The following is a 19,965-nucleotide window of genomic DNA, read 5'->3' as shown; positions in this document are numbered from 1 at the left end:
AGAAGATAAAACATCAAAGTGAAAACAGTGAGCAACTAGATTGCTTTGTGAAACTTTTGTTTTAGTTATTTATGTATGTATGTGTTCATTTGTGAAAAAAAGTATTTGTGCAATGAGTTGTAGTCAAAATTTGAAATCCACATATTAAATGGTCCCAATAAGTGGTATAATTCCTACTCCTCTGATTTAGATTCTTCCTAGGTAATAGATATTAACCATAGAATGTAATTTATTAACTCTTACAGAATTAAGTCCATAAATTAGAGTTAATTTTCTGCAGTACTAAAAAAGACTCATTAATAAAGGTAAGACAAGACAATGTACCACTGCAGCTTTTCTGATATTAACTTCAGATTTTGGATAATATATTGGGTGATTTTTTTTCTGCATGAGGAAACTTTCTCTGAGCCTTCAAACAATGACCAATTGTCTTAGATCCTAAGGAAGTTAACTGATAAGTATATGGAAGTTTTCAATTTCTCTGAAGTAGAAAAAAAGTGGGGACAGTTTCTAGTAAGATGCCGGAGACGCAGTCAAATTTGAGTTGATATGAGTCAAAACATCATGGATAATGTTGATGATACATTAAAAATGCCTAAAGGGAACAGGCATAATTAGTTAGGCTTTTTTGTTATCTACATGTAATATAATAACTGTCATCTTTAACTTTAATTTATATTATGCAGAATCTGCCTATGTAAGAATTAAAGTTCAGAGTGAAACTGAAAATGGCAGTCAATTATCTGGATATTTACAAATACTGAAACTAGTTGTTTGGAATCAAGAATACAATTATTTATATATTTGAGTTATTTACTAAATTATCTGACTATTTGAATTATATAGAAATAGCTTCAAATCCTAGCTACTCAAAGCAGATATGATTGTAAAATATTTTCAAGGAACTGGTTATTAAATAACTTCAACCATTACTAATTTCTGTCTGATAACCTAATTGAGTTCAATTAGTATTTTTGCACAAAATTCAGTGTGTATATGTAATTATAGTGTTACTATTTTAATAGGGCAACTTCATAAATAAAAGATTTTATTAAAAATGCAGCTTTCCTTAACAGACTTCAGTGGTGACAACTAACTATACATAAATACATTTGAATCCATATTTTGCCTACAAATTTCATTGTCAGAAAACTGCCCCTTAAAATATGAATATTGTGGGATGTGAGATAACTTAAAATTTGAAGAGCTTATCCATTGATAATAGATTTTTTAAAAAATATCACTGCTGACAATATTTTAGATATTGAATATTAAGTACAATTTTTTCAGAACTGCCCTGGTTTTTCATATTCTCCAAGCAGGATTAGCACCAAGACTTTTATCTTTGGGCCAGCACAGTGTGTCATTTAGCAGATTCAACTAAAACCTTTTTATGAAACATTCACTTATTAACTGAATATCAATCCACAGAAGATATTCAAAATATCATGAATATGTTGTTATGCCAAATTTTTATCCGGCAATTTCCCCTAAAAGTCCAATCCACTTAAAAGAAATTTGAAACTCCATATCTGCATAGCTTCACATATTCACCTGAGACTCTGTTTAATATTTCTCATTAAAGCATGAAGTTAAATACAAGAATTTGTCACATCTTAAGGTGCGATATTCAGAGGTGAAGCTTCATTATAACTTGTTTCTCTAATCCCACTTTGTCAAAACTAGAACTTGTTCCCCTGACTTGTTCCATTGTGACGCTCACTACATTTGCAAATTTTTGCCTGATCGCTTTCTTTTCTGTTAGAGTACAGAGCCCACAACTAGAAAGACAATCATTTCTCAGGGGCTATTATACCACAGAGCTCAAAAAAATATTTGTTAACTGGCTGGAAACAAAAGCTGTAATCCAACATGGAACATGTAGACAGCATTATTGTGAGTCTTCAGTATGTAGAGATGCATCTCAGCTTTAAATTAGAAAACATATTATTATTTTGTGGTGGAGTTGAGGGAAATAAAGAAAACTTTGTAGGATAAATTAGCAGTTACTTCTGTTTTGTGCTTTATTGCTTCATGGAGTTTCATCATTTTGAAGGGAGAAGCTTTTAGTTTACTCAAATATTAATCCTTATCCCAGAGTCTTTTCTGCCCACAATCAGTGGACTATGATGAGGCACAGACCCCAACAAACCTGTCACCACTTATGGAATTTTTTTTAATAAAGAAGTCAATTGAAATTTAATTTTTTACATTTCCTATTGAATAATATAAAGAGTTTTAAAAATTATTAGCAAATAACATAATCTGTATTGTGAAAAGATTTTGCCCTTCTTAGTGGGGTTAGTTTGGCCTTGTAAGAAAAGCTGTTTCAGATTCAAAATCACATTAGAAGACACTATAAAGATGCTTCTTAATTTTTGGTTTAAGGCAGCATTTTATCTTTCCTACTTACTGTGCAACATAAGAATTGGACCCAGGTCAAAGTTAGCAGGGACTAATGAGTAGAAGATAAAGCAAAGTCAATAGCAGCTCCTTATAAGGAAAATTTTTCTGCAATGAGCATAATTGTATTTCAGAAGTACTAAAGTTTTCTTTCCCTCTCATTTCAGAATCTAGATGACATGGAAACAAGAAGATAGGAGTTCAACCATAGAATAAGTTATTTCATAATATCCTAAAGGTATCAACAGAAAGCCTGATAGACTATTTGGGAAAGATGAATGTGATACAGAGAATCCACGTATTGTACAGTTGGATAGACTAGATAATAGCAGTATTCATAATAATGACTACTGTGATGGTTAAGTTCATGTGTCAACTTAGGTTATGGTGTCCAGATGTTTTGTCAAGCAAGCACTGGCCTGATTGTTACTGTAAGGATATTTTGTGGACTTAAATCATTAGTAAGTTGATTGTATCACTTGAAGGCTTTCAAAGAAGAGGTTATTTCAGCAGAATTTCTGTCTCCACTTCAGCCAGCCATCTTCTCTTAGGAATTCATTAAAACCTTCATCAGAGTTCTCAACTTACAGCCTGCCCTACTCAATCTGGACTTGCCCAACCCCAAAGTCATGTGAGACAGTTCTTATAAAAATGTCATAATATTTGCATATATCTCTTTTTGGTTTGTTTCCCTAGAGAACCTTGAATAATACAGCTTTGGTCTGAATATGGTTCATAAGAAATTGAATCTTAAAAATAACATTTCTGAATTGGTTTGGGGGACTTTGAAATTAGTTGTCTAATTTGATTTGATTCAAAGGCACTAATGACTTAATTTCCAACAATTAAAATGGCACTGATAGTCCACGGCATGAGTTGGCAATAGAGATACACAGGGAAGCAGATGTGGCTTAAGCAAGTTGGGCCCCCGTCCACCAAGTAGGAGGTCCAGGGTTCGATACCCAACCTCCTGGTGAAGGCAAGCTGGCCCATGTGGGGAGCTGGCCCTCTCAGAGTACTGGCCCACACAGAGTGCTGCCTCACACAGGAGTGCTGCCCTGAACAGGAGTGTTGCCCATGCAGAGAGCTGGCAAAGCAAGATGATGCAACAGAAAGAGACACAGAGGAGAGATAATAAGGCACACAGAAGACCAGGGAGCTGAAGTGGTGCAAGAGAACAATCGCCCAACTCCCACTCTGGAAGGTACCAGGATCAGTTCCCAGATGCATTTAATGAGAATATAAGCAGACACAGAAGAACACACAGCAAATGGACACAGAGAGCAGACAATGGAGGGGGAGTGAGAGATAAATAAATAAATACTCTCCAAAAAAAAAAAAAAGATACACAAAATATCACCACTGTATATGACCACTAAAATGCTTATGAGAGGCAAGGCTCTGGGTGAGATTATTTTTGACACCTTAACAGAGTTTGTTCAGATTAAAATGTATAATGATGATGGGTTGTTGTTCCTAAATACCCTGGATATAGTTGTAAATGAAAGGGATGAGCTCAAAGCTTCAAGCTGTCATTATAAGTGCCACATGAAGGTCATGAAAATTTCTTTATGTGTCCTGAAATAATATCTTATTTTGTATAGCTGCAGAATTGAGATTTCTGAAAACCAGACCCAGAGTCTCATTGTGTGAATGGTTCAATTACAACATAAACTAAATCCCCAAACTTGTAGGGTGACTGCTGTTAAAGTGAGGGCATTAAAAGGAAAGGAATGGGATCCTGAAAATTGGAATGAGGACATATAGATTAATAATGATGTTGGTGGGGACGTTGAAACTCTACATTCTTCTGAGTGTTTGCCAGATAAACCTATAATGATCTGCCCTGAGGAATCAGCCTTACGACCTCCAGTCTGTCCTGAGAAATCAGCCTCCTGACCTACAATGTGCCATGAGAAATCTGTCGCCCAACATCCACCTCAAAAGATTAACCCTACTGTGCCTGGTAAACCTGTAAACACCTCCATGAAGAAACAGTCCCCACTCCCCTGACTAAGGGGATTAATTCTGTTTCACCAGATGAAACTGGTAGTTGATTTTCAAGACACTTCTAATTCTCATGACCCATTCCTACTACCCCTCTTTATTTCCAGGTCTATGACAAGACTAAAGACCTAACAAGCTCCAAAAGGTGAGGTACAAAGTGTGAACCATGAGGAGGTGGACTTCACTCCAAAAGAATTTGCATGATTTTTCCAATTCATATACATAGAAATCAGGAGAATATGTGTGGAAATAGATATTAAAGGTGTGGGATAATGGTGAAAAGAATATAAAGTTGGAACAGGTCTGATTTTAATATGGAATGGCTAAGCACACATTCTAGATTCAATATTGTAGCTCATGGGGATAGAATGGGCTCTAACAGTTTGTTCTGGTGGTTGGCTGAAGTAAGGACGAAAAGGTGGCTTAAACTGCCAAAGGTCAAAATGCCAGAACTACCCTGGTATAATTTAGATGAGGGGATACAAAGATTTAGAGAGATTAAGTGTTGAGCATACTATCATGTAAGACCTGCTTACCCACCCCAGGAGTGTCCAGAGGATAAACCTATCACCAGGACTATGAGGAATAAATTAGTGAGACTAACTCTGTCATCCCTGAAAAGCTATGTGGTTGCTCATCTAGGTATTTCAGATATTACTGTGGGAACTTCTGTCACTGAACATGGACCCTTAAATACAATGAGGATGATTGGACCCCAGGTTGGCAGAAGCCAGGTGCACTTAATCCACAAAGACTAGATGGGCAAGTCTACTTTAATGGACAGCAGATTTAAAAGATTAATCAAATCAAAACAGTCTGAATCACAGAGATCTATGGTGTTGGCCAGTAGATCATGGATACCTAGAAGTAAAATAGATGGGAAGTCTAATAAATTCTTACTTAATCTGCTTGAGAAGAAGAGTTCTCCAACAACTAAACAAAAGTCTAACTTCAATTAAAAAGCAGAGCCACAGCCCCTTAATCAATTCCCAGACTTGAGCCATTTCACAGACCTGGAGACCCTTGAATAAAGGGATGCCCAAGTGCCCTAGGAGAATAACCCTGCTACACTGCCAAAAATTTATACTGTTAATCTTCCTTGCAGCCTTCCCCAAAGAGACCTACAGCCTTTTACCAGGTTAACTATGCCCGGGACAAAGGAAATGATCAAACATTTCAGGGATTATTAGGAACTGCTCAGAGGTGACATTAATTCTAGCAGACACAAAACATCATCTGTGATCCACTAATCAGACAAAAGGTTTATGGAGTTTTAGCCCAGGTTCCTGTCACAGGAGTCCAGTGGGTCACAGACCTCTTCTGTAATTATTTTCCCAGTTCCAGAATGCATAATTGGAAAAGATAAACTCAGCAAGAGGCAGAATCTCCACCCTTGTTCCCTGAATTATGGGTGAGAGCTATTATGTTAAGAAACTTCAAATGGAAGCCACTAGAACTATTCCTATTTAGCAAAATAGTAAATGAAAAGCAATACTGAATTCCTGGAGGGATTGCAAGATTAGTGCCACCATCAAGCACTTGAAGGATGCAGGAGTGGTGATTCCCACCACATTCTCATTCAACTCTCCTATTTGGCCTGTGCAGAACACAGACCAACCTTGGAGGATGGTAATGGATTATTGTAAACTTAAACAGGTGATGATTCCAATTGCAGCTGCTATTCCAGATTTGATATCATTGCTTGAGCTAATCAACACATTGCCTGGTACCTGGTATGCAGCTATAGATCTAAAAAATGCTTGTTTCTCAACTGCTGATAATAAGGGCTACCAATTATAAGTTTGCTTTCAGATGGCAAAGCCATCAATACACCTTAACTGTCCTGCACAGGGGTATATCAACTCTCCAGCCCTATGTCATAATATTGTCTGTAGGGACCGTGATCATCTCTCCCTCCCACAAGATATCACACTGGTCTGTTATATTGATGATATTATGTAGATTGGACCTAGGAAGCAAGAGGTAGTAATTATTCTAGGCTTATTGGTAAGGCATTTGCATGTCAGAGGGTGGGAGAGAAACATAACAAAAATACAGGGTCCTTCTACCTCAATGATTTCTAGATTTCCAGTGGTGTGGGGCATGTTGAGCGATCCCTTTGAAGATGAAAGATAAGCTATTACATCTGGCCACTCCTACAACCAAAAAAAGAGACACCTAGTTGACCTCTTTGGATTTTGGAGACAATGTATTCCTCATTTGGGTGTACTACTTAGAGTGATCCATTTACCACCAAGTTACCATGATACCTGCATCATCTATCATGAACTGTGTGTTTTCTAATCCACCAAGCTATAACATCAGGCATGTACAGCAGCATTCCATCATAAAATAGAAGTTGTGTATATGAGATAGGGCTCCAATGGGTCCTGAAGGCACAAGAAGTTATACATGGAAGTGGCCCAAAATCCCATTGCCCCCATTCCTGCCACATAGCTTTTCCTTCCCCGCCCACAGCTATGTCCTCACAATCAATTGAGTGCAGAAGAGAAATCTTGGGCCTGGTTTATAGATGGTTCTGCAGTATATTCAGGTACCACCCAAATGTGGACAGCTGCAGCATCACAGCCCTTTCTGGGACATTTCTAAAGGACAGTGGTGAAGGGAAATTTTCCCACTGGGCTGAACATTGAGTGATGTACCTGGTTGTTCCTTTTGTTTGGAAGGAGAAATGGCAGGAGGTGTCTTGTACAATGATTCATAAGCTATTGCCAATTGTATGGCTGGATGGTCAGGTACTTGGAAGGAACATGTTTGAAAAATTGGGGATAAAGAGGTCTAGGGAGAATGTATGAGGCTAGAGCTTTCTGAGTGGGCAAAAAAACATGAAGTTATTTGTGTCCTACATGAATGCTCATAAGAAGGTTACTTCAGCAGAGGGAGATTTTAATAATCAACTGAATAAGATAACCCAATCTGTGAATACCAGTGGCCTCTTTCCCCAGGCACTCCTGTCATTGCTCAATGGACTAATAAATAAAGTAGCCATGGTGGTAGGAGTGGAGGTTACACATTGTTTCAGCAACATGGATTTCCACTCACCAAGGCCAACCTGGCTACAACCACTGTGAAATGTAAACTGCCAATATGGCACCATTCTCTGAGGTGATCAACCTGCTCCTTGGTGACAGGTTTATTACATTGGACCCCTTGCATCACATAAGGGGCAGCATTTTATTTTAACTGGAATAGAGACATGCTCTGGATATGGGATATGTTTCTGCAAAAACTACTATCCCTGAACTTACTCAGTGATCTATCCATCAACATAGCATTCCATGCAGCCTTGTTTCTGATCAAGAAACCCACTTCTCAGCCAATAAAGTGCAGGAATGGACACATGCTCATTGAATTCACTCTCTTACCATGTTTTCTATCATCCTGAAGCAGCTAGATTGATAGAACAGTGAAATTGCCTTTTGAAGATTCAATTTTGGTGCCCAATATGTGGCAATACCTTGCAAGGCTGGGGCAGTGTTCTCCAGGAGGCTGTGTATGCTCTAAATCACTGCCCACTCTATGGTTCTGTTTTTCCTATCACCGGGATACATGGGTTTTGGAATAAAGAGATGGTAATAGGATTGGAACCTCTCACTATTACTCCTTGTGCTCCACTAGAAAAAAATGTGCCCCCTTTCACTGCAACCATAAGCTCTATTGGTCCACAGGTCTTAAATCCAAAAGGAGGAGTGCTTTCACCAGGAAACATAAAAAAATGCTTTCCTTGAATGGAAGTTCAGACTGCCACCTGGCCAAGGTGGGCTCCTCATGCCTCTGAATCAATAGGCAAAGAAAGGAATTATTGTTCTGCTGGGGTGATTTATTCTGACTATCAGCTGGAAATAAGACTGCACCTACACAATGGAGGTAGAGAAGGGGTTACCTGAATACACGAGACCCCCAGGATGTCTCTTACTGTTTCCATGCCCTTTGATTAAAGTCAATGGAAAAATGCAACAATCCAACCCACACAGAGCTACCAATGGACCAGAAACTTCAGGAATGAAGGTTTCAGTCACCCAACTAGGCAAAGACCCACAACCAAATGAGGTGCTTGCTGAGAGTAAGGGTAATATGGAATGAACAGTGAAAGAAGGTATGCATATGTGCTATAACCATGACTTATTGCAGGAAGGCTGTAATGGTTATGGATATTTCTTCTTCTTTTGTTGTGAGTATGTTTGTATCTTTGTTTTCTTCCCTATCATTATCACTCTTATCATATAATATGAGTTGTACTAACTTTATACCATCATATTTAAGTTACAGAATATAATTCTCCTGGGGAGAGTTAGTGCATTTCCAGTTGTATGCAAGAGAGTTGAGTATTGTTAGGCAAAAATAAAACTGCAATTGTTTTTTATTTAGAAATTTAAGATGGTTTAAGGAAAAGTGTATGGCTGTCAAGTTGACAAGGAATGGACCATAATGATTAAGTTTATGAGATAAGTTGGCCAGGTTACAGTGTCCAGTTGTTTAGTCAAACAAGCATTGGTCTGATTGTTACTGTAAGGATATTTTGTATACTTAAATCTTCAGTAAATTGATTGAATTTATGGTTGATTACATCTACAATTAACTGAGGTGATTGCCTTCAACAATGAGAGAAGTCTCATCCAATCAGTTAAAGGTTTTATAAGAAGTGATGATTTCAGCAGTCAGAAGAGAGAATTTTTGTCTCTACTTCATCCAAACAGCTTTTCCTGGTGAATTCATTAAAAACCTTTTTCAGAGTTCCCAGCTTGCAGCCTGCTCTATGGAATTTGGACTTGCTCACCCTCCCAGTCACATGAGAAAATTCTTATAAAAATCTCCTAATATTTTATACCTATCTCCCATCAGTTTTCTTTCCCTAAAGAACCCTGACTAATACAACTGCATAATAAAATTACTATAAATCGAGTACTTAATATAAACATGGTGGTACACACAGAGAGAGTTTTATTTAAATAAATCTTTCAAAATGCATTCTAAAAATAATCTAGCAAAGTATATATTATTATTCCCATATTATAAAGGAGTGTACTGAGACTCAGTGAAGTTAAGAAAGGCAATTAGTGAAGGAACCAGGATTTAAAGTTAGATGTCCAAAAGCAATGAAATCTTCTTAATCAATAATGTAGATTCTAGAAATCTAGGAAATTCACAAAATTAGTTTCTGCAATCAAGGTTTTCCCCCAGACCATACTTTGCTTCAAACACTGGGTTTCCTTCTTAAAAATAAATTATTAATTGATTTGTTCCTCAAGATAGTGAATAGTGTCTTCCAAGTAATAACAATAATAACAACAATGGCTAGGGCTCGAAGGGAGCTTGTTTTGTACAAGTACTATTCTACTGTGCAACCTTGGCCAAATGTTCAATATTATCTACAGTAAACATATTTTAATATTAAAGACGTGTACATATGTGTATGTGTGAAGATATATATATATACAGAGAGAGAGAGAGAGAGATTCAGAAAAGTTTTTACCTCATTAACCCCTTTTCACTGATAAAATAACCTAGGCCAAAATAGGAAGTATTACAATCGAAACAAATTTCTTATCTGACCATAGGGAAATTAAGTGAACTTTCTGGTGTGAATTCACCAGCACTGGGGAAAACTTCCAGCTTGCAATCTACTGAATAAAATACACATTTATGCTTATAATTCTTTCTAGTAACTAATACCTACATATTAAAAAAACATTGCCTTTATGATATGATCACATAACAAACATTCCACATTAGAAACTATAAACTAATTATAAGTCAAAAAAGACAGAGGAATGAATAAGCTGGGATTCTATTTCTTATTTTAGAGCACCAAGAGCCTACTAAGTAAAAAAGCAGACTACCAGGTTCCCTTCCCTTATCATCACTGTTCTACATTACATTTTCCTTTGTGATATTGTAGAACAAATATACAATAGACTCCTTTAGAGCATTCATTCATTCAGTTACCCATTCATTTATTCATTTATTGATTATTTTATTCAAAACCTACAAAAGAGACAACGTTCCTGTCCTTATAGAACTAAATTCCAGTGCAATTAAAAATACAATGAACAATTTTTTTAAAATGTGATTCAATCCCAGGTTTTAAAAAGGTGTATTAAGAAACGTCAAGCAATGTAAGTGAAGAAGCAGTGATAGACAGGGATATATTCAGGAAAGGGCTCTTAATGGGGGAATATTTGAAGAAGATCCCAAAGAAGTAAAGAAACAAACCCTGCAAATATCTAAAGAAAAAATGTTCCATGTGGTATAAAGGCCTTGCTGCAGGAGAAGGGTGTGACTGAGAAACACTTCAAGTAGGGCAGAGTGGCCACAGTACAGAGAATAAAGGAAACAGTGACAGGAAAGGAGATAAAATAGGTAGTCAAGGATCAGGTAATACAGAGCCTTAAAGTCTTTATAGGGAAGATTTTGGATTTTATTTGAAATGTGATTGAGATTCATTAACAGATTTTATTAAAATAGCATTACTACTACTAATATTAATGCCAACAACTAACACTCACTGAGCACTTACTGTATTCCAGGTAGTTCTAAGTATGTAACATAGAGATGTTAATTCATTAAAAGACAAACAAAAGGGAATGGTCTGATCAATGTTTGCAAGGATCACTTTAGCTGCTAAGTGGTCTATTCCACATGTAGTGGGTTATATGGGGACAAAAGTAAAAGCTAAGAATCTACTAGGAGGCTATTACAGTATAATTGCCTGGGTGAAAGATGATGGTGGATTGGACTGGAGTGGTGGAAGAGTGCTGGTGAGAAGGATCAGACTCTAGATATCTTGAAAGTACAACGAACAAACTGTTATGATGGATAGGTTATTGGTATGACAGAAAAAGATGAATAAATGGCAATTTCAAAGTGTTTGGCCTGAGTAACTGGAAGAATAGAGTTGTCATTTAATTAGCTAAGAAAGATGTTAAATTAAAGATGCATTATGGGGAGCAGATTTGGCTCAATAGATAGAGCGTCCGCTTACCACATGGGAGGTCCAGGGTTCAAACCCAGGGCCTCCTGACCTGTGTGATGAGCCAGCCTATGCATGGTGCTGATGCACACAAAGAGTGCCATGCCACGCAGGGGTGTCCCCTGCATAGGGGAGCCCCATGTGCAAGGAGTGTGTCCCATAAGTAGAGCTGCTCGGCATGAAAACAGCTCAGCCTGCCCAGGAGTGGCATCACATACATGGAGAACTGATGCAGCAAGATGACACAACCAAAAAAAAAAAAATGCATTAAACATTTAAGTACAATTTTGCAATGGGCAGTGAAGAGTATCAACTATGGAGATATAAATTTGGGAGTCAACAGTTTATGGATTGTAGGTAAAATCATAGGACTAGATGAGATTACATATACAATGAGATGAGATAATATGTACAGAAACAGAAGAAAAGACTCTTAGACTTAAATCTTAATGAATTAATCCTGGAGTATACTATCATTTAAATATTAGGAAAATGAGGAAAGCATAACTAGAAAACTGAGTTCTTTTTCTCTGATATAAGCTTTGCAAATATAAAAAATAAAATAAAATAAAAGCAACCCCATCATAAATATATTCAAAAAATTAAAGGAAACCATGTTTAAAGAAGTGAAGGGATATATAATGACAATATCTAATCAAGTAGAGAATAGCAATAAAGAGAATTTTTTTAAAAAAGAACAAAATAGGAATTGTGCAATTGTTTATATAATAACTAAAATGAAAATCCCCATAGAGGGGCTAGCAATAGATTTAATCTAGCAGAAGAAATAATCAGAGAACTCGATGAAGATCAATAGAGAATACGCAATCCAAAGAACAGAGAGAAGAAAGGATGGAGAAAAAAAGAACAGAGCCTCTGAAAAATGTAAGACAACATTAAGTATACCAACATAAATGTAACAGGAGTACCAGAAGGTGAGTAGAAAGGAGAAGAAAAAATTATCTGTCAAAATAATGCCTGAAAACTTTCTAAATTTGATATCATTAATCTACACACCCAAGAAACTCACAACAAACCCCAAGTAAAATAATACAGACATATCATAGTAAAATGCTGAAAGACAAAGAGAAAATCCTGAAAAGGGAAAAACAAATCATAACATACCAGGGAATCCCAGTAAGATTAACAACTGCCTTATTTTAAATAACGGAGACTAGAAGGCAGTGGAATGACATATTAAAAGACTTAAAAGAAAATCTGTCAGTCAAAAATCATATCTAACAAAACTTGTCTTTCAGAAATGAAGGCAAAGTAAAGAAATTCCCAGATAAGCAAAAACTGAGAGAATCTGTTGCTAGCAGTCCCTCCTCACAAGAATAGAAAGGTGTTCCAGTTGAAAGCAACTGGCCCCACACAGTAATTCTCATCCTCACATAAAAACGAAGAGCACTGATAAAGATAACTATATAATTATAAAATACAATATAAGTGCATATTTATTTCTTTTCTTCTCTTAGCTGATTTAAAAAGCAATAATATAACACAACACAAATATAATTGGGTACTATACCTTATAAAAATGTAATATATTTGGCAATAATAGAACAAAGGAGGTATGCAGGAATAAAGCTCTGTTGGAATAAGAAAATAATACCAGATAGTACCTCAAATGCATTAGCTTAAATGAGGAGAACCAGAAATAGTAAATAGGAAGGTTAACATAGAAAACTATAAATTTACACTTACTCCATTTTCTTTTCTCAGTTTCTTAAAAAGACATTAAATTACAGAAAGTAATATTTAGAACAATATATTGCTGGGTTTGTAATATATTTAAATGCAATATATTTAATAATAATTGCACAAAAAGGGGGATGAGGAATAGCTCTATATAGGAGTAATAATTATAGCTCACTAGAATTAAATTATTATACATTTGAAGTAGATACTGAAATGTTAAGATGTATATGGCAAGCCCTAGAGTAATCACTAAGACAGTAACAAAAAAAATACAGCGAAAAAATTGTTAAAGGAATTAAAATGTAACACCAGAAAATATTCACCTCATGCAAAAATAAACAGGATAAAAACCAGACTACCTTCAAAGAAATAACTGACTTTTCATCAACAACTAAAATCTAATTGCATAATATTTTCAGTGTGCTCAATTTCAAACAAATAATGCTATACTGAATGAAAATATATCTCAAGAAGGAGACAAATGTAAAGATGTTTTTAGACAAATGTAAATGAATAGAGTTTGCCACCAGCACCTGAAACTAAAAAAATTCTAAAGGATGAACCATAGACCAAAAGAACATGGTTCCAGAGAGATGGCTTGAACTATAAGAAAAAATGAAAGACACAGATATTAGTAAATAACTGTGTAAATCTAAACATTGATTCCTAAAATATAATTTCAAGAAAAAATGCAAGATAGAAATTAAATTTACAAAGACAATTGCACATAATTGGGGGTAGTAAATAGTATTAAAATGTCCCTGTATTGTTTGGAAAGGGTATAAAATTAGTAATTAGTCTTGGACTTTGAGAATTTTTACATGCATGTTGCAATTACTAGGGTAACCACTCAAAGAACAAAAATAGAATGAACAGTTGATCCAAAGAAAATAAAAGGAGAGAGTGAGAAACAGAAGAGAAGGAATAAATAGAAAGCACAAAATAAGGTAGAACATAAATCCAAATAGATCAATAAAATAATGTAAATAATTGAAAAATCACATTAAAAGATAAAAATTGCCAAACTGGAAATATTAACATCCTATTGAAAGCTGGTTACATGAAAGACAAACTGATTAGGGAAATGTCTGAAAAATGCTGGGTAACATTTAGGACCCCACTTGAAATTCTCAAACATGGATTTAAAATGAGGACCCTTGGTATAGTTTAGGGTTATTCTCCAGCCATGTTTAGTTGCTGAAGTACATGTGCAAAATAGCTGGAAAGTCAGATCTAATCTTGAATGTGATTTTGCCAGGTGAAAGGCACAGAAGAATACAGGAACAAGAAAATAAGAATTTTTATGAGAGTGATTATAATGATGGACTATGGAATGTTGTGAGATTGGCTTATGGAAATAGAAATGGAATATTGAAAAATTGATATATATTTCTCATTACTTAAATGTAAAATTAAAGGTGGAAGGTGGTTTAGTCTCTGTGTCCTTCTCTGTTGTCTAATTCTAGATTATTGTTGGCTGACAGAAAAGAAACATATGCTTTACAGTTTCATTTGAATTTCACAGAACCTGTGCTAATATTTTTGAGAAAATTCTCCTTAGTCATTTATATTCTTAGAAGAACAAATGGATTTGTAAAAATACGCATAAAATTCTGTTGCTCTTCATTAATCCAGAGATATACTTTAGAGTAGTTTTACTAATTTTTTAAAACAAGATACTGATAAGAATTGGAAAAAGAAAAGTTAATAGAACAACTTCAGAGGGAAATGCACGTAAGGACAATATTTTGCAAACAAGTCTAGTATTTTAATAAATTCCATGAAGCACATGCATGGACTGTGGATACCACTGTTTTCCAACTGGAAGTCTCAACCTATCAGGATTTTATGAAATTGCTTCAATTCACTGGCACTGACAATTTAAAAAACAAGAGGATTCTGGTAAGGTTCTGGCAGATGTAGTGTAGTGTAGTTTTGGAATCTCCCTTAATCTGTCCATAAAAATAGACATAGGTGGAAAGCAGCTGTGGCTCAATTAGTTGGGCTCCCATCTTTCATATGCTCACCTGCATGCTGTGGAGACCCACTTGCCCAGGGGCCAGAGTGCCGCCTGGCCCACCAGTGCCACAGAGAGCCGACTCAGCAAGGTGATGCAACAAAAAGGAAGACAAGCAAAAACACAGAAGAGTGCACAGCGAATGGACAAAGAAAGCAGACAACAAGCAAGCCACAAGAGAGTGGGAGAATAAATAAATAAATATAGACACAGAAGAACACACAAGGAATGGACACAGAGAGTAAAACAGCAAGCAAATAAAAGCCACAAGGGGGGTGTAGCAGTTTGATATAGTTATGAATTCCAAAAATAGATATTGGCTTATGCTTGTAATCTGATCTGTACCTGGGCATGACTGAGTTGTGATTAGAGCGTTGATAAAAGGCATGGCAAAGGACAGAGTTGAGGGTTTCTGATGTTGGTGTTTTGATGTTGGAGTTTGATGCTGAAGCCTTAAGCTGGAGCCCCAGAAAGTCAGCTCACAGAGAAAAGAGAAGCCAGCCCCAGGAAGAAAGGAATCTTAAACCCAGAGAATAGCAAGCCCCAGGAACGTGGGAACCCTGGAAACCCGAACCCTTGCAGACGTCAGCAGCCATCTTGCTCCATCATGTGGAAGTAGACTTTGGTGAGGGAAGTAAATTATGCTTTATGGCCTGGTAACTGTAAGTTCCTACCCCAAATAAATACCCTTTATAAAAACCAACCAATTTCTGGTATTTTGTGTCAGCACCCCTTTGACTTACTAATACAGGGGGATAAAAAAGAAATAGGCAGGTTATAAAGAAGCAAAGATAGCAAAACCAAAAACCTATGGGCAACTTCTGCAGCAAAAGCTCATAAATCCCGAAATGTGAGGACATGGAGACAAATAGCCACTACAGGTGGAGCAAGTAGCTACCTGGTGCATCATGGGAAAACAGGCTCAGGCACAACAAAGATTTCCAGCAAATGACTACTTTATTACTTACACAGCACTAAGGGTCCAAAAGAACAGAGGGATGGTCCCCCAGGGAGAACAACTGCTCAGGTCTTGGCCTGTAAATGGTAAAGGAGAGACACCCATGCTGCCAGAGTGAGGAGTACTTATATATCCCAGGTTGAGGGAGCCACTGCCATTTCCACTGAGCAAAAAGCATGTATCAAGCAACCTTTGTGCAGAGTTCCCTCACTGATAAGAAACTGGAGCTGCCTGTTCCTGGTTTTAGGTTCAACCTAGAGTCAGGACATTCCATTAGATCTAACACCTTCCTCAGGCTGCAAAATGGAAACATATTGAAACATCTGCACACAAAGAAAATGAGGACATAGGCAAAGGCTGGAAGTTGGCCACCTAGTGTGTTTGTGACTTCCCCAGCACTATAAGAATCTGACTGGGAAAATGAAGGAAAGGAAACAGAGCTTGACGGTCCTAAGAATAATAAGATTCCCAAATTCCATCAAGTAAACATTGGAAGATACGGCATGCGACTTGAGAATAGACCCAAAAATCACACAGGGTTTTTACAGGACCCAATTCATGAATAAGGGGACTGCATTAAAATGTGGCATGGTCTGGTGGTGTCCAAGACTTTAATAGTCTATTAAACTAAAATACCTACCTACCTTCTAACACAAAACCCCACATTTAGTAGAAAATGCTGGGAGTGGAATCAAAATAGAGCAGGCGGAAAACAAGAATAACAAAGGAAAGAGAAGGTTTAGATAAAAGTTGAGGGGTGAGGGAGAAGCAAAGCAAAAATGTATGAGGTAAAATTTTTATCACTATCTAGTAACAACCAGAGGGAACTGCAGAGTCAAGTGTATTGGTCAGGGGTCTCCAGAGAAACAGAACCAGCAGGATATATATATACATCTTTCTCAGCATACATATATGGTGGTGGATTGAAGCTATATGTACCCCAGAAAAACATGTTCTTAAATTTAATTCATTCCTGTGGATGCAAACCCATTATAAGTAAGATATTGTGATGAGGCTACTTCAGTTAAGGTGTGACCCAATTCATTCACGATGAGTCTTAATCCTTTTATTGGAGTCCTTTATAAACAGAATGAGGAGAAAAAGCACCAAAGCAAGAAGCTGAGAGCAATGAAACCCAGAAGAGAGGGGAGAGACCAGCAGATGCTACCACATGCCTCATCATGTGGCAGAGGAACCAGGGATCACCAGCAGCTGATCTTTGAGAAGAAAGCATCACTTTGATGATGCCTTGATTTGGGCATTTTTCCAACCTCAAAACTGTAAGCAAATAAATTCCCATTTTTAAAGCTGCACCCATTTCATGGTATCTGGTTTGTGCAACCTAGAAAACCAAAATATACACATACGTGTTTTAGTATATATATATACACATACATACATATGTATGTATACATATGTATGTATGTGTATATATGTATATATGTATGTATGTATAGTATATGTATTTAGAGAGAGAGAGAATAGGAAATGGTTCATGCAAGCATGAGGATTGGCAAGTCCAAATTCCACAGGGCAGGCCTCAAGTTGAGAACTCCACTGAAGGTTTCAATTAATTATCCAGAAAAAAATTGACTGGCTGAAGTAGAAATAGAAATTCTCCTTTCAGATTGCCAAAATTATCAGTTCTGCCTTTAAGGCCTTCAATTGATATTTCTCTCATTACTGAAGACAACCCCTTTGATGATTTTAGATGTAATCAGCAATAGATGCAATAAACTGACTAATGATTTAAATTCATAAAATATCTTTACAGTAACAATCAGGACAGTGCTTGCTTGACCAAACAACTAGACACCATGCTCTAGTCAAGTAGATACATGGACTTTAAACATCACCCCAAGAAATGGGAAAGCTATCTTGACCCACTCCTTCCTCCTTGAAAGTACAGAAAACATCATATCAAAAAAATAGAATAGCAATAGAAAAAGATTGTGGTCAAATCCAATCCAAATTAATTTTAACTAATAAGAGAATAAAGAACAAAATTACATTCCTACAATCAAGGAAAATCTGATAGAAAGGCACGTTCTCAAAAGAGATTTAAAAATATACCTAATATTTCAAAGCAGTATTAAAGAATAAAGACAATGATAAAAATTATGAAAGAACAACATAAGTCAGAATTTTAAAATTTTAGAAATGAAGTGCTTGGGAGTAAATGAAGATTTGGAAAGAGGAAAAGAATAGTTTGAAAAAAGGAACTAAGGAGAGAAATAGAATTTTTTTAAAAAATCACTTGAGAAATAAAGACTAAACTAGATGGAACACAGGAAACACAACAGATAATGCCTTAATATAAATAGAACATAGGAAAGAGAAGTTTCAAAAAAATTAAAAAGAAACTGAGATAAAAAGGATTTGAAGAAGGTGATGGAATAGAAAATAAACACTAAAGATCCAGATTATATATAATAACATTAATTGAAGAGAACAAATAAGAACTAAAATGTCGGAAAATGTTCCTGAAATAAAAGTCACCTTAAAATTACATATTGAAAGGTTACATGACATACCTGGAAAAATTGACCCAGAATGACTACCTCATATATATTCTAGTAAAATGACTAGACTTTAAAGGAAAAAAAAGGAAAGAAAAAGAAACTTCTGACCTTACAAGCAAAATAAAAGAAACAATAATTTTAAAAAGTAGTTTATAAGAGAAAGAAAACCAGATTATCACACTTTTACATAGCCATATTTTATGCCAGAAGACAATGGAGTAACCTACTGAAGATGTTTAGAGGAAAAGAATGTAGGGCATGGATTTTATTCCCAGCACTGATTTTCAAGTATAAAAGTGAAAAATTCATGCATATGCATATGCAAGAATGCAAGGAAAAATGTTCCCAGAGTTCCTTTCTAAGAAATTATCTAGAGAAGAAACTCTAAACGTTCAAAAAGAATGGAGACATTAACATTAAAAAAAAGTGAACATTAAGTATACATTTACACCAAATAATACTAAATGATGTTTACAAGAGAGAAAACATAATATGTAATGGCTATATGTTCTTACAATATAAATTTAGCACGAGTTTCCAAAAATAGGTGAGGAACAGCCAGCAAGAACTGGAAGAAACATTTCTCAAAGCTCCAGGAAACAGTTAAAGGACAGCAGGAACAGAGTGCAGCATCAAAACAATGGCCACTTGAAAGTGGTAGGCTTTACTATTAAAATATCAGAAAACTAAGAGCTGGAGAGGATGTGGAGAGATAGGAACACTTACTCACAGTTGGTGAGAATGTGGAATGGTACAGCCACTGTGGAGGACTGTTTGGCAAGTCCTATGGAAGTTGAATACTGACTTGCCATGGGACCTGGTAATACCATTACTAGGTTTATACCCAGAAGAAATGAAAGCAATGAAATGAGCAGACACCTGCTCACTGATGTTCAAAGCAGCATTATTCACGATTGCCAAAAGACGGAAACAATCAAGGTGCCATCACCTATGAATGAATAAAATTGCAATGTATAAACATGATGGAATATTATGCAGTGGTAAAAATAAATGAAGTAGTGAAGCATATGACAACATGCATGAACCTGGAGGACATTATGTTGAGTGAAGCAAGCCAAATGCAAAAGGACAAATACTATATGATTGCACTTTCATGGACTAATTATATTGTTTAAACTCATGGAGTTAATAATTAGAATATAGGTCACGAGAAATTAGAATAAGGGTAGATAATGAAAAGGTAAAGGTTAATCTGTGCAGAATTGGTAAATAGTTTTCTTGTAAATCTTTGGAAATTAATAGAAATGGTGGAAGCACATAATAGTGTTTGTAACTAGCAGAGCTATTATATTATATGTATGGTCATTTGTAAAGATTAAGTCTAAGGTCATGTATATTACCAGAA

This window comes from Dasypus novemcinctus, chromosome 15 (assembly GCF_030445035.2).
Source record: "Dasypus novemcinctus isolate mDasNov1 chromosome 15, mDasNov1.1.hap2, whole genome shotgun sequence".
Classification (NCBI taxonomy): Eukaryota; Metazoa; Chordata; class Mammalia; order Cingulata; family Dasypodidae; genus Dasypus; species Dasypus novemcinctus.
The sequence above is the reverse complement of the archived record's forward strand: the minus strand, read 5'-3'. Positions refer to the sequence as shown.